This window comes from Rutidosis leptorrhynchoides, chromosome 2 (assembly GCF_046630445.1).
Source record: "Rutidosis leptorrhynchoides isolate AG116_Rl617_1_P2 chromosome 2, CSIRO_AGI_Rlap_v1, whole genome shotgun sequence".
In the NCBI taxonomy this organism is placed as follows: Eukaryota; Viridiplantae; Streptophyta; class Magnoliopsida; order Asterales; family Asteraceae; genus Rutidosis; species Rutidosis leptorrhynchoides.
The window spans coordinates 157,717,294-157,733,112 of NC_092334.1; the positions used below are offsets into that span (position 1 = coordinate 157,717,294).

At 34.2% G+C, this 15,819-nt stretch overlaps 1 non-coding gene across 1 annotated transcript; it reads right to left on the minus strand.

Annotated features, from left to right (window-relative positions):
• Positions 1-9,988: 9,988 nt before the first annotated feature.
• On the minus strand, positions 9,989-10,095 carry LOC139894835 (small nucleolar RNA R71). Its single transcript, XR_011775315.1, has one exon. It is a non-coding gene; the product is annotated as a small nucleolar RNA R71 (small nucleolar RNA).
• Between the last annotated feature and the right edge of the window lie 5,724 nt (positions 10,096-15,819).

Consider the following 15,819-nt stretch of genomic DNA (forward strand, 5'->3'; position numbering starts at 1 on the left):
ACTGAAATGACTACCGTTACAAAAACGACTTGTAACTTATTTTTCCGACTATAAACCTATACTTTTTATGTTTAGATTCATAAAATAGAGTTCAATATGAAACCATAGCAATTTGATTCACTCAAATCGGATTTAAAATGAAGAAGTTATGGGTAAAACAAGATTGGATAATTTTTCTCATTTTAGCTACGTGAAAATTGGTAACAAATCTATTCCAACCATAACTTAATCAACTTGTATTATATATTATGTAATCTTGAGATACCATAGACACGTATACAATGTTTCGACCTATCATGTCGACACATCTATATATATTTCGGAACAACCATAGACACTCTATATGTGAATGTTGGAGTTAGCTATACAGGGTTGAGGTTGATTCCAAAATATATATAGTTTGAGTTGTGATCAATACTGAGATACGTATACACTGGGTCGTGGATTGATTCAAGATAATATTTATCGATTTATTTCTGCACATCTAACTGTGGACAACTAGTTGTAGGTTACTAACGAGGACAGCTGACTTAATAAACTTAAAACATCAAAATATATTAAAAGTGTTGTAAATATATTTTGAACATACTTTGATATATATATATATATATATATTGTTATAGGTTCGTGAATCAACCAGTGGCCAAGTCTTACTTCCCGACGAAGTAAAAATCTGTGAAAGTGAGTTATAGTCCCACTTTTAAAATCTAATATTTTTGGGATGAGAATACATGCAGGTTTTATAAATGATTTACAAAATAGACACAAGTACGTGAAATTACATTCTATGGTTGAATTATCAAAATCGAATATGCCCCTTTTTATTAAGTCTGGTAATCTAAGAATTAGGGAACAGACACCCTAATTGACGCGAATCCTAAAGATAGATCTATTGGGCCTAACAAACCCCATCCAAAGTACCGGATGCTTTAGTACTTCGAAATTTATATCATATCCGAAGGGTGTCCCGGAATGATGGGGATATTCTTATATATGCATCTTGTCATTGTCGGTTACCAGGTGTTCACCATATGAATGATTTTTATCTCTATGTATGGGATGTGTATTGAAATATGAAATCTTGTGGTCTATTATTATGATTTGATATATATAGGTTAAACCTATAACTCACCAACATTTTTGTTGACGTTTTAAGCATGTTTATTCTCAGGTGATTATTAAGAGCTTCCGCTGTCGCATACTTAAATAAGGACGAGATTTGGAGTCCATGCTTGTATGATATTGTGTAAAAACTGCATTCAAGAAACTTATTTTGTTGTAACATATTTGTATTGTAAACCATTATGTAATGGTCGTGTGTAAACAGGATATTTTAGATTATCATTATTTGATAATCTACGTAAAGTTTTTAAAACCTTTATCTATGAAATAAAGGTTATGGTTTGTTTTAAAAATGAATGCAGTCTTTGAAAAATGTCTCATATAGAGGTCAAAACCTCGCAACGAAATCAATTAATATGGAACGTTTTTAATCAATAAGAACGGGACATTTCATTCAGTTGGTAAGCTACTGGTCCGACACGATCTATAATCTTGAATGGTCCAATGTACCTTGGATTTAGTTTCCCCCGTTTACCAAATCGAACAACGCCTTTCCAAGGTGAAACGTTAAGCATGACCATTTCTCCAATTTCAAACTCTATATATTTTCTTTTACTGTCCGCGTAGCTCTTTTGTCGACTCTGGGCGGTTTTCAATCGTTGTTGAATTTGGATGATTTTCTCGGTAGTTTCTTGTATTATCTCCGGACCCGTAATCTGTCTATCCCCCACTTCATTCCATCAAATCGGAGACCTGCACTTTCTACCATAAAGTGCCTCAAACGGCGCCATCTCAATACTAGAATGATAACTGTTGTTGTAGGAAAATTTTGCTAACGGCAGGTGTCGATCCCAACTGTTTCCGAAATAAATAACACATGCTCGTAGCATGTCTTCAAGCATTTGTATCGTCCTTTCACTCTGCCCATCAGTTTGTGGATGATAGGCAGTACTCATGTCTAGACGAGTCCCCAATGCTTGTTGCAACTTCTGCCAGAACCTTGAAACAAATATACCATCCCTATCAGAGATAATAGAGACGGGTATTCCATATCTGGAGACAACCTCCTTCAAATACAATCGCGCCAACTTCTCCATTTTGTCATCTTCTCTCATTGGCAGGAAGTGTGCTGACTTGGTGAGATGATCAACTATTACCCAAATAGTATCATAACCACTTGCAGTCCTTGGCAATTTAGTAATGAAATCCATGGTAATGTTTTCCCATTTCCATTCCGGGATTTCAGGTTGTTGTAGTAGACCTGATGGTTTCTGATGTTCAGCTTTGACCTTTGAACACGTCAAACATTCTCCTACATATTTAGCAATATCGGCTTTCATACCCAGCCACCAAAAGTATTTCTTGAGATCTTTATACATCTTCCCCGCTCTGGGATGTATTGAATATCTGGTTTTATGTGCTTCTTTAAGTACCATTTCTCTCATATCTCCAAACCTTGGTACCCAAATTCTATCAGCCCTATATCGGGTTCCGTCTTCCCGAATATTAAGATGTTTCTCTGATCCTTTGGGTATCTCATTCTTCAACTTTCCTTCTTTTAAAACCCCCTGTTGCGCCTCCTTTATTTTAGTAGTAAGGTTAGTACGAATAATTATATTCATAGCTTTTACCCGTATAGGTTCTCTGTCCTTTCTACTCAAAGCGTCGGCTACCACATTCGCCTTCCCCGGGTGGTATCGAATCTCAAAATCATAATCATTCAACAGTTCAATCCACCTGCGTTGTCTCATATTCAGTTACTTCTGATTAAATATATGTTGGAGACTTTTGTGGTCGGTATATATAATACTTTTGACCCCATATAAATAATGCCTCCAAGTCTTTAATGCAAAAACAACAGCACCCAATTCCAAATCGTGAGTTTTATAATTTTGCTCGTGAATCTTCAATTGTCTAGACGCATAAACAATCACCTTCGTTCGTTGCATTAATATACAACCGAGACCTTGCTTTGATGCGTCACAATAAATCACAAAATCATCATTCCCTTCAGGCAATGACAATACAGGTGCCGTAGTTAGATTTTTCTTCAATAACTGAAATGCCTTCTCTTGTTCATCCTTCCATTCAAATTTTTTCCCTTTATACGTTAATGCAGTCAAGGGTTTTGCTATTTTGGAGAAATCTTGGATGCATCTTCTGTAGTAACCAGCCAATCCTAAAAATTGACGTATATGCTTCGGAGTTTTTGGGGTTTCCCACTTTTCAACTGTTTCGATCTTTGCCGGGTCCACCTGGATACCTTCTTTGTTCACTATGTGTCCGAGGAATTGAACTTCTTCCAACCAAAATGCACACTTTGAAAACTTAGCATACAGTTTTTCTTTCCACAATACTTCTAGCACTTTTCTCAAATGTTCTTCGTGCTCTTGATCATTCTTTGAATAAGTAAGTATGTCATCGATGAAAACAATGACAAACTTGTCAAGATATGGCCTACACACTCGGTTCATAAGGTCCATGAACACAGCTGGTGCGTTAGTCAATCCAAATGGCATAACCATAAACTCGTAATGACCATAACGCTTCCTAAAAGCAGTTTTTGGAATATCATCCTCCTTTACTCGCATTTGATGATATCCAGAATGTAAATCGATTTTCGAAAAAACTAACGAGCCTTGTAGTTGATCAAATAAGTCGTCAATTATCGGCAGTAGATAACGATTTTTGATGGTAAGTTTATTCAACTCTCTGTAGTCAATACACAATCTAAATGTACCATCCTTCATCTTGACAAACAAAACAGGAGCTCCCCATGGTGATGTGCTTGGTCGAATGAAACCATGTTCTAATAGTTCTTGCAGTTGGCTTTACAGTTCTTTCATCTCGCTGGATGCGAGTATGTAAGGAGCACGAGCTATTGGTGCAGCTCCTGGTACAAGATCTATTTGAAATTCAACAGATCGATGTGGAGGTAGTCCCGGTAATTCTTTCGAAAATACATCGGGAAATTCTTTTGCGACAGGAACATCATTGATGCTCTTTTCTTCAGTTTGTACTTTCTCGACGTGTGCTAGAATAGCATAGCAACCTTTTCTTATTAGTTTTTATGCCTTCAAATTACTAATAAGATGTTGCTTCGTGTTGCCCTTTTCTCCGTACACCATTAAGGGTTCTCCTTCTTCTCGTACAATACGAATTGCATTTTTGTGACATACGATCTCTGCTTTCATCTCTTCAGCCAGTCCATGCCAACTATTACATCAAAACTCCCTAACTCTACTGGTATTAAATCAATCTTAAATATTTCGCTACCCAGTTTAATTTCTCGATTCCGGCATATATAATCTGCTGAAATTAATTTACCGTTTGCTAATTCGAGTAAAAATTTACTATCCAACGGCGTCAATGGACAACTTTATTTAGCACAAAAATCTCTACTCATATAGCTTCTATCCGCACCCGAATCAAATAAAATGTAAGCAGATTTATTGTCAATAAGAAACGTACCCGTAACAAGCTCTGGGTCTTCCTGTGCCTCTGCCGCATTAATATTGAAAACTCTTCCGTGGCCTTGTCCATTCGTGTTCTCCTGGTTCGGGCAATTTTTAATAATGTGGCCCGGTTTTCCACATTTATAACAAACTACATTGGCATAACTTGCTCCGACACTACTTGCTCTGCCATTACTCGTTCCAACACCATTTGTTCATTTCGTTCTATTAACCCCTGGTCCGTAGACCTCACACTTTGCCGCGCTATGACCATTTCTTTTACACTTGTTGCAAAATTTGTTGCAGAACCCCGAGTGATACTTTTCACACCTTTGGCATAGCTGCTTCTGATTGTTGTTGTTGTTGCGATTGTTATTGTTGTTGGGATGATTGTTGTAGTTGTAGTTGTTGTTGTTGTTGTTGTTGTTGTTGTTGTTGTTGTTGTTGTTGTGCTGTTGGTTGTAGTTGCGATTGATGTTGCAATTGTTGGGATAGTTGTTGTTGTTTTGGTGACTCTTATCACCGTTTTCCTCCCACTTTCTTTTGACTAGCTTCACGTTGGCCTCTTCAGCCGCCTGTTCTTTAATTCTTCCCTCAATCTGGTTCATTAGTTTGTGAGCCATTCTACATGCCTTTTGTATGGAGGCAGGCTCGTGTGAACTTATATCTTCTTGGATTCTCTCTGGTAACCCTTTCACAAATGCGTCGATCTTTTCTTCCTCATCTTCGAACGCTCTCGGACACAATAGGCACAATTCTGTGAATCGTCTTTCGTACGAAGTAATATCGAATCCCTGTGTTCATAACCCTCTAAGTTCTGACTTGAGCTTATTGACCTCGATTCTGGGATGGTACTTCTCATTCATCAAGTGCTTGAATGCTGACCACGGTAGCGCGTAAGTAGCATCTTGTCCCACTTGCTCTAGATAGGTATTCCACCATGTTAACGCAATACATGGGAAGGTATGCGTAGCGTACTTCACTTTGTCTCCTTCAGAACACTTACTTATGGCAAACACCGATTCAACTTTCTCGGTCCACCGTTTTAATCCGATTGGTCCTTCAGTCCCATCAAATTCTGAAGGTTTGCAGGCAGTGAATTCCTTGTAGGAGCATCCTACACGATTTCTTGCACCGTTAGCTGTATTGCTAGATTCAGAGTTATTGTTGGTATGTAGCGCGGCCTGTACTGCGGCAATGTTTGAAGCAAGAAAGGCACGAAATTCCTCTTCGCTCATATTCAAGGTGTGTCGAGTAGTCGGTGCCATTTCCTTCAAAATAGCCAAATGAAACAAGTTAATCATACAGAATATTAAGAGTAGTCAATAGTATCTCGTAGCATAATATGAACTCATTTATAAAAGCTTTTTCTTCATATTAGCGTTTTATAAGTTTAAATTCGGGTACTACCTACCAGTTAAGTTCATACTTAGTAGCTAATATACAATTCAACTACTACAATTCCATATGAAAAACTGATTATAATAATATATCACATACAAATATTCTTCAAACTTACAACTTCGCTATAATACATATAACATGAAATATAGTACACTATGATACAGGACAGTTTTGAAGATAAATCTAGTTAATACGCAAGTTATTCAGCAAAGGAAATAAAGACACGTAATTCATAAGTCCAGAAACAAGTCATGCATTCTGGTTTTACTAAGACGACTTCCCATCCTTGGTCTTGTGGAAAATAACCGTTATGACCATTGGCTAGGCAGCATGTTGTAATGTCGTCAAAAGGACGAGGGTTTCTGATAGTGCTCCAAATGAACATATATTTAGTAGCAATATCCTTCCAATATGTAAAGTTTTCAGTTGTAATTGTTCTATTTTCAATTAATATCCATTTATATTAAATAAGTGCGAAGACAAAAGGCAAAAACGAAGATTCGAAGACAAAACCGTCCAAAAAGATCAAATGTACAAGATACAATCCAAGTGGTTCAATTTATTGATGAGAAACGTCTAAAAATGACAAGAGTACAAGTTGTGAAACGCAAAGTACAAGATATTAAATTGTACGAAAGGACGTTCGAAAATTCGGAACCGGGACTTGAGCCAACTATCAACGCCCGACGCAATGGACCAAAAATTATGAGTCAACTATGCACAAGAATAAAATATAATATATAAATAATTATATAAATTATTTATATATTATATATATTTAATAAATATGTCGACAAATAAAAATCCAAAAATGGTGAGCTGGATCTGCGAAACTCCGCGATCTCGGAGCTGGAAGGCATATTTGCTAAGCGATAGCGGAGCAGTCAAATTCAAAATCTGCCTATAAAAGGCACAAGTTTCAGCCGAGTACCATGCACCATATCTATCTATCTCTCTCAATTTATATTTATGTTTATTATAATTTTAATTTTAATTTAAGATTAATAATAAATTATGGTTTAGTAAGGTTATTGTAAGAAATGTTTTACGGGTTTTAAGTCGGAACTCTGTCCGTGTAACGCTACGCGATAAATAATCACTGTAAGCTATGTTTCAATTATTTAAATTAATGTCTCTTAACTAAGTTATTATTATGCTTATTTGAGCCGAAGTAATCGTGATGTTAGACTAAAAATTAAGATTGGGTTATTAAATTTTGTACCATAATTAGGGTATGGACAAAAGACCGACACTTGTCGACATTGGACCATGGATCATTAATAGATGGGGGGTATTGTCTAATCGAATGACAATTCTTTGGAGCTTGTCGAACCTATCTTCAAATTAATTAATCTAATAATTATTAAATAATTATGCATGTCCTATTTAGTGACGTTTATACGACATCTTTAACAATCATTTAATTAATCAATTGGGTTGGGTAATTGATTGTTCATTCTGATCAAGTGGGTAAATTAATAATCATGGACTAATTAAAACAAGGGTGAATTACATTCAAAGGTAATTTGTGTAATTGTTAACAAAGTATTAAGACCTTGGATTATACACAATCGATAACATGGTGTAATTATTAAACAAAGTATTAAAACCTTGTTACAGTTCGAATCCCTAATTAGTTGGAATATTTGACTTCAGGAATAAGGTTAATTTGATGATCATTTTATAATTATGACCGATGGACTATTGTGGACAAAAACCAGATAGGTATCAAATAAATCCAGGACAAAGGACAATTAACCCAAGATAATTAATTAAAATCAAAACGCCAAACATCATGATTACGGAAGTTTAAATAAGCATAATTGTTTAATTGTATTTCTCATCGTACTTTTATTTACTCGTAATTTTATTTATTGTCATTTAAATATTGTAATTTATTTTACGCACTTTAATTATTGTCATTTATCTTTACGCTTAAAATATAAAATCGACAAACCAGTCAATAAACGGTAAACCCCCTTTTATATATTATTAATATATATATATATATATATATATATATATATATATATATATATATATATATATATATATATATATATATATATATATATATATATATATATATAATATATTTTGTACAAATATAATTGTTTAAAAATATAGTGTTAAACTTTACCAGCTCCATGTGGAACGAACCGGACTTACTAAAAACTACACTACTGTACGATTAGGTACACTGCCTATAAGTGTTGTAGCAAGGTTTAGGTATATCCACTCTATAAATAAATAAAACTTGTGTAATTTGTAACGTATTTCGTAATAAAAATATAACTATTTCGTACCCCGCTCCAACATCATCAAGTTTTTGGCGCCGCTGTCGGGACTCGGCGAAACACTATATTTTTAATATATATTTGTATCAATATTTTTATATAATTTTTAGAAAAACAATATAAAATATATAAAAAAAGGAGCCTGTTTTGAGCCTGCACAATTCTGAACCTACATTTCTCTGCGATCTCGGAGATTTTACCTCTTGTGCTACGCGATCGCGTAGATGTTTGTGACAGGTCAAACCCTAGCATTAATTGCGAAATTAGGGTTAATTATTTTAATAATTATTATTATTTTGGTTTAATTTAGTTTATTTATTTTAATAAGTTTATAAGTTTTAATTAAATTTGTATTTTAATTATATAAATTAATATTTTTATATAATAATAAAATAAAAATAATACTTTTATAAAAATTGTAAATTTTATCATTTTTAGTTTCTTTTTATAAATTGAATATTTTTGTCGTTTAATTCGTAATTTTTATATTTGTCGTTTATAATTAGTTTTAAGTTTAGTTTTGCCGTAGTTATTTTTATATTTCTAGATTTTTAGGCTTTGCCGTAAAATCCCTTAAGTGCTTTTTCTTTAGATTAAGATTTAGGCGCTTTAGAATTTTGCGACGCAGTTTATAAATTTTAGTACCTTTTTAAGTTATTGCCGTTTTGGATATAGAATTCCTTTTAAGTTTTAATACCTTTAGACGCAACTTTTTAGATTTAATTTTTAGACTTTTAAGTTTCGACGCTTTACTTTCTTATTTTTGTTTTTCGACTTTTTATTTTTCGACGTTTTTTGACGCAATCTTTTTCTTTCTCATTTCTACGCTCTTGTTTTTAGGACATAGAATTTTCTATTTCTTCTCTAAAATTTCAAACGAAAAATTGTTTTAAGCGGTTAAATTGATAGACATCCAAAATTTTATGGTTCGTAGTAATAGTTGGATTTGTTAGTGGCGAGTTGTGGGCTTCCGATTTAAAGGGTCCTGGCTACCTGCTGCATCTATTGGCTATTCGAAACGTGGGCAAAATCAGAAAAGTCTATTAATTTGATAACTTATATAATTTTTATATTTATAACTAATAGGATATTCAGTGAATGCACCGAGCAAAACGTTCACCACCTTTCATACGTTCACCACCTGTAACTCGATCAAGCCATCTAGCCAATATTGTTGCCGTTGATTTTTCTTTAGAATCATCATCTAGTCAAACAAGTTCTCCAACTCAAATTTCCGATAATCCATTTTTTGAACCCAACTTCACAACTGAGAACCCGGAGGATATTCAAGGACAATTCCAAGATCCAGAACCACTAATCATTCCTCCTGAACCACAAACCGTTAAATCAGAATCCTCCAGTGATTCGTATTTAACAAATTCAATTATGGAAGTAACTGAACCTCTAAGTATGGAAGACCGAATGAGAGCCACACGCACGGGCCAAGGTCACGCCATTATTAAGCCAGATATTAATACGCCAGATTATGAAATCAAAGGACAAATCCTACACATGGTAACTAATCAATGCCAATATAGTGGTACGCCAAAAGAAGATCCAAACGAACATCTTCGAACCTTTAATAGGATCTGTACTCTATTCAAAATCAGAGAAGTTGAGGATGAGCAGATCTATCTCATGTTGTTTCCCTGGACTTTAAAGGGAGAAGCCAAAGATTGGTTAGAATCGTTACCTGAAGGGGCGATTGACACATGGGATGTTTTAGTTGAAAAATTTCTTAAACAATTCTTTCCGGCATCTAAAGCTGTGAGACTTCAAGGAGAAATTGCCACGTTCGTGCAAAAGCCAAATGAAACGTTATATGAGGCATGGACAAGATTCGGAAGGATGTTGAGAGGATGTCCTCAACACGGTTTAGATACTTTTCAAATAGTGCAAATTTTCTATAAAGGCGTCGACATCGCCACACGAAAAGACATCGACATAGCAGCTGGTGGTTCCATTATGAAGAAAACCGCAACCGAAGCTCACAAGATCATTGATAACACAACATCCCACTCTCATGAGTGGCATCAGGAAAAAGATATTTTTCATTCATCTAAAGCGGCTAGAGCCGATTCTAGCCATAACTTTGATTCTGTTTCCGCAAAAATAGATGCTTTCGAGAGACGAATGGAAAAGATGACTAAAGATATTCACGCAATACGAATCAGTTGTGAGCAATGCGGTGGACCACACTTAACGAAAGATTGTAATATTGAGCAAACGATGGAACAACGAGAGAATGTTTCCTACATAAACCAAAGGCCGGGAAATAATTATCAAAATAATTATCAACCGCCAAGGCCAAACTTTAATCGAAATCAAAACATTCTTTACAATCCAAATGGACCCAATAATAACTCATACAACCAACAAGGTCCGAATAACCAACCAACTCAAAACAACACTTTCAATCAACAAAGACCTGGCTTGTATAAACCACCACAACAAACCGAAGATAAAAAGTCAAATCTGGAAGAAGTGGTATTTAAGCTAGTTGAATCTCAAACACAATTTATTGAAACTCAAACCCAAACGAATGAGAGGTTTGATCAGTCATTTAGAACTCAACAAGCTTCCATTTTGAATCTAGAAAAACAAGTAGGTACTCTTGTTAGATTGACGAGTGAAATGGAACAAGGAAAGCTACCGAGTAATAATGAAGTAAATCCTCGAAATGAAAATGTTAACATGGTATCAACAAATTCTGAAAAACCAACACTAGAAGATGGGAAAGTTTTAGATGTGAGTAACAATGAAGAAATTACAACACCACCACCACCCGAGTATGTAAAGCCAGTGGTGGCACCATACAAAACACCCATCCCGTTTCTAAGAAAAGGAGTTGAGTATGAGCAAGTGATAGGTAATAAAGTTTATGATACCTTTGGAAAAAAGAAGAAGAAAAAGAAGAAGAATAAGAAAGTGCAAGAAATAAAAACCGTAGAAGTAAACCCGGTGAAGACAGTTCCACCAAAACCTCCACCTAGGGTAGGTGATCCGGGTGAATTTATTGTTCCTTGTCTACTTAGTGACTGTGTCATGTATGATGCACTAGCAGATTTAGGTGCAAGTGTGAGTGTTATGCCTCTTTCATTATATAAGAGATTAGGAGTAGGTGAGTTAAGTCCAACGGATATGAGTGTTCGACTCCTTGATCAAACCATTAAGCACCCAGTTGGAATTGCTGACAACCTACCCGTTCAAGTAGGTAATTTAACCTTTCTAGTCAAATTCATTGTCATTGACATAGAAGAGGACCCAAACATTCCTCTAATTTTAGGTCGACCATTCTTAGCGTCCACCGGGGCGTTATTTGATGTAAGAAAGGGTAGAATGACACTTAGTAATGATGAGAAATCGATCACCTTTATGATTCGAAAGTCTAAATCTCCACCAACCAAAATCGTTGAACCAGAAAAAACGATTGGTAAGAACCATGTTGTTTTACCAACTACACCGGTAGTGCTCAACAATAATAAAACGCCTAAGTGTGGGAAAAATGAAGTAACACCTAATGATGACCTGATAACAAAAAACCCCGTTGTTGATACGAAATTAAACGATCCCGTTATTAATAGTTCAATGAAGAAACTTATTAAACGGGTTTACGATGCTAGAATTAAGGGGAACTTTAAGTTATGTAACCGGTTAGTATCCAATCTATCGCCTAAAGAAAAGGTGAAACTAGTTAAATTTGTAGATATTACGGAAGAAGCTGGTCACTGGCTTAAAGCTAAAGTCACAGATATGCAAATTGATTATGTTCCAAGAGAAATTGACGATGAAGTTAATCACAATTTCGACACCAAAGCTACCTAAGTGTGGGGAGATTCAAATGTTCTAAAAAGAAAATGTTGTCTAGAGTTAGTTGTTCTGTTCTCGTGTAGTTCTGAGAATGGAATCCGATTGGTCTTTTCCACTAGCAGACACTAAAGAACTAGTTTTCTCCCCCATTCTGAATTTTTTTTGTTTTATAGGTTTTGTATGAAATTAATATTTTTTTTTAAGTTTTGTGTGAATTTTTAAAAATAAAATTTACTTTATTTCATTAAGTTTAAAAAATGATTTCTAAAATTCGTCGTGAGTTGAAGATTAGGTCGTTGAACCGAAATTGCTTTACCCAAGGATGGGGCGACAAATTTTGTTATCATTATTTTTAATTTTATTGATTTAAAGTATGCTAAAAAAATATTAGATTTTATAAATTTTTGAAAGTGAGGATATATACCAAACTTCAAAAATATGTATATATATGTTTGTATCTTATGTTATGTACAAAACAGGGTAAAACAACGCACTTTCAAAGACTGTCATTACGTTCAGAAAAAGGTACTAATTTTGACGACAAGACGTAAAATATTAAATGTGAAATAACAACAATATGTTTGCAAACTCGGTATTTTTAATCATTTTTCTACACTAATCACCCTTATGAATTTAAATTTTTACTGATTTCTTGCAAATGAGGGCATTGCAAGATCTCAAGTTTGGGGAAGGGTTATAAATTCTCTCGGGTTTACACTTGATTTAATTGCCAAATTTTGTGAAAATTTAAAAAATTTTCAACTAAATGAATTCAAAATCATGTTTATACATATTTATGAATGATAAAACTAGGTGTTAATACCGAAATTATTGTTACCTTGGAAAGGACATAAATTGAGAAACAACCTAAAACGCTAGAATTCATTTAAAATGGAACAAAGGAGAATAAAAAGGCAAATAAAAGAATAAATAAAAACTAAGTGTGAGGAAATGTACCAAGTTATTCAATAAAACTATCTATCACATGTTTCTGTAAAGTTTATTGCAGGTGCTTTTGTTTTGGACTAAATTAACTGTTTTACCCGTAATATTATAATAAAGATAAAAGAAAAGATGGATCTACACGATGAATCAATTCCATCATTAAAAGGAAGTAAAGTCTTCCGAAAAAGAAATGCGCTTCTTGATTTAGGTCAGGAAGTTGTCATCCAGACCAGTTGTAGAGTCTACGAAAAACCTTGAAAAGTTTTCTCAAAAATCAGCTGGAAATCCACGGACCTCAGCATCAAACAGGGTCGCCATGTGGCCAGACTTATCCTAACCATGAGAGGATCTGTCTCGTAAAATGGGGAGGGCACCGTGCAAATTAGCTTGATAAGACTAATGAATCAGACCCCCAGAAAGGATAATCTCCTTAAAGATCAAAAATCAGCTTTTAAGACTGATATTACTCAATCCTCGAGATTGACCTTAAAGATTGAGAATTACAAACTCATAGAATTCGATGATATCTAAACTCGAGCTTGAACGAGAAAATATTTTGATCAAAATTACAAACCGATTTGTTTTCTAAAAACCCATTTTTAATGCGTTCATTACCATTGAACGTAAAATCCTAGGAATTCACCTGGAATTCATTAGGTCACCTGAACCAAATCGGGTGTCAACCGTAAGAACGGTGGTTGCATAGCATGGTCGAAGACAGGACCTTGTGCCAGACCGAAAAATCATAGGATGATCTTTACTATTGCTCCTACAAAGGATAGTAATAGCATCCGACATGTTTTAGACCATGAACAAATGCATGTCATTAGACATTGCCTTAACAGTTTCTTGTTCATCGCTTTCCTTTACAACCGGACGGTAGTTTACCGAAAGGTAATATACGGGACAAGTAAACTGGACGTGTTGCTTTCATAATACAAGGTTAGCAAGTGGGTAACACAAAACCGCAAATGTTGAGCTAAAATTTTCAAATATGAAACCCACAAAACTCACAAAAATATTTTGCAACACCGGTGAAGGGTTATTCCGGAAAACTTGTCTAGGGTAAAATCTAGCTTGAATTTTCAAAAGATCAAATGTTTTCATAAAGATCCAGTTTCCTTAAAGGATCTAAATTTTAATAGTCATGTGGGACTGTAAACCACAATGTTACTATCATTGTCTATACCGCCGTATCAAAATCACTGATGTATAAAGTGTGACGAATAAAGAAGTGATTCGTGTGATTTAATTTCAAGTTATGTATTGCTTGAAGACAAGCAATGTTCAAGTGTGGGGATATTTGATAGTGCTCCAAATGAATATATATTTAGTAGCAATATCCTTCCAATATGTAAAGTTTTCAGTTGTAATTGTTTTATTTTCAAGTAATATCCGTTTATATTAAATAAGTGCGAAGACAAAAGGCAAAAACGAAGATTCGAAGACAAAACCGTCCAAAAAGCTCAAATGTACAAGATACAATCCAAGTGGTTCAATTTATTGATGAGAAACGTCTAAAAATGACAAGAGTACAAGTTGTAAAACGCAAAGTACAAGATATTAAATTGTACGAAAGGACGTTCGAAAATTTGGAACCGGGACTTGAGCCAACTATCAACGCCCGACGCAATGGACCAAAAATTATGAGTCAACTATGCACAAGAATAAAATATAATATATAAATAATTATATAAATTATTTATATATTATATATATTTAATAAATATGTCGACAAATAAAAATCCAAAAATGGTGAGCTGGATCTGCGAAACTCCGCGATCTCGGAGCTGGAAGGCATATTTGCTAAGCGATAGCGGAGCAGTCAAATTCAAAATCTGCCTATAAAAGGCACAAGTTTCAGCCGAGTACCATGCACCATATCTATCTATCTCTCTCAATTTATATTTATATTTATTATAATTATAATTTTAATTTAAGATTAATAATAAATTATGGTTTAGTAAGGTTATTGTAAGAAATGTTTTACGGGTTTTAAGTTGGAACTCTGTCCGTGTAACGCTACGTGATAAATAATCACTGTAAGCTATGTTTAAATTATTTAAATTAATGTCTCATAACTAAGTTATTATTATGCTTATTTGAGCCGAAGTAATCGTGATGTTAGACTAAAAATTAAGATTGGGTTATTAAATATTGTACCATAATTAGGGTATGGACAAAAGACCGACACTTGTCGACATTGGACCATGTACCATTAATAGATGGGGGGTATTGTCTAATCGAATGACAATTCTTTGGAGCCTGTCGAACCTATCTTCAAATTAATTAATCTAATAATTATTAAATGATTATGCATGTCCTATTTAGTGACGTTTATACGACATCTTTAACAATCATTTAATTAATCAATTGGGTTGGGTAATTGATTATTCATTCTGATCAAGTGGGTAAATCAATAATCATGGACTAATTAAAACAAGGATGGATTACATTCAAGGGTAATTGGTGTAATTGTTAACAAAGTATTAAGACCTTGGATTATACACAGTCGATAACCTGGTGTAATTATTAAACAAAGTATTAAAACCTTGTTACAGTTCGAATCCCTAATTAGTTGGAATATTTAACTTCGGGAATAAGGTTAATTTGACGATCATTTTATAATTATGACCGATGGACTATTGTGGACAAAAACCAGATAGGTATCAAATAAATCCAGGACAAAGGACAATTAACCCAAGATAATTAATTAAAATCAAAACGCCAAATATCATGATTACGGAAGTTTAAATAAGCATAATTGTTTTATTGTATTTCTTATCGTACTTTTATTTACTCGCAATTTTATTTATTGTCATTTAAATATTGTAATTTATTTTACG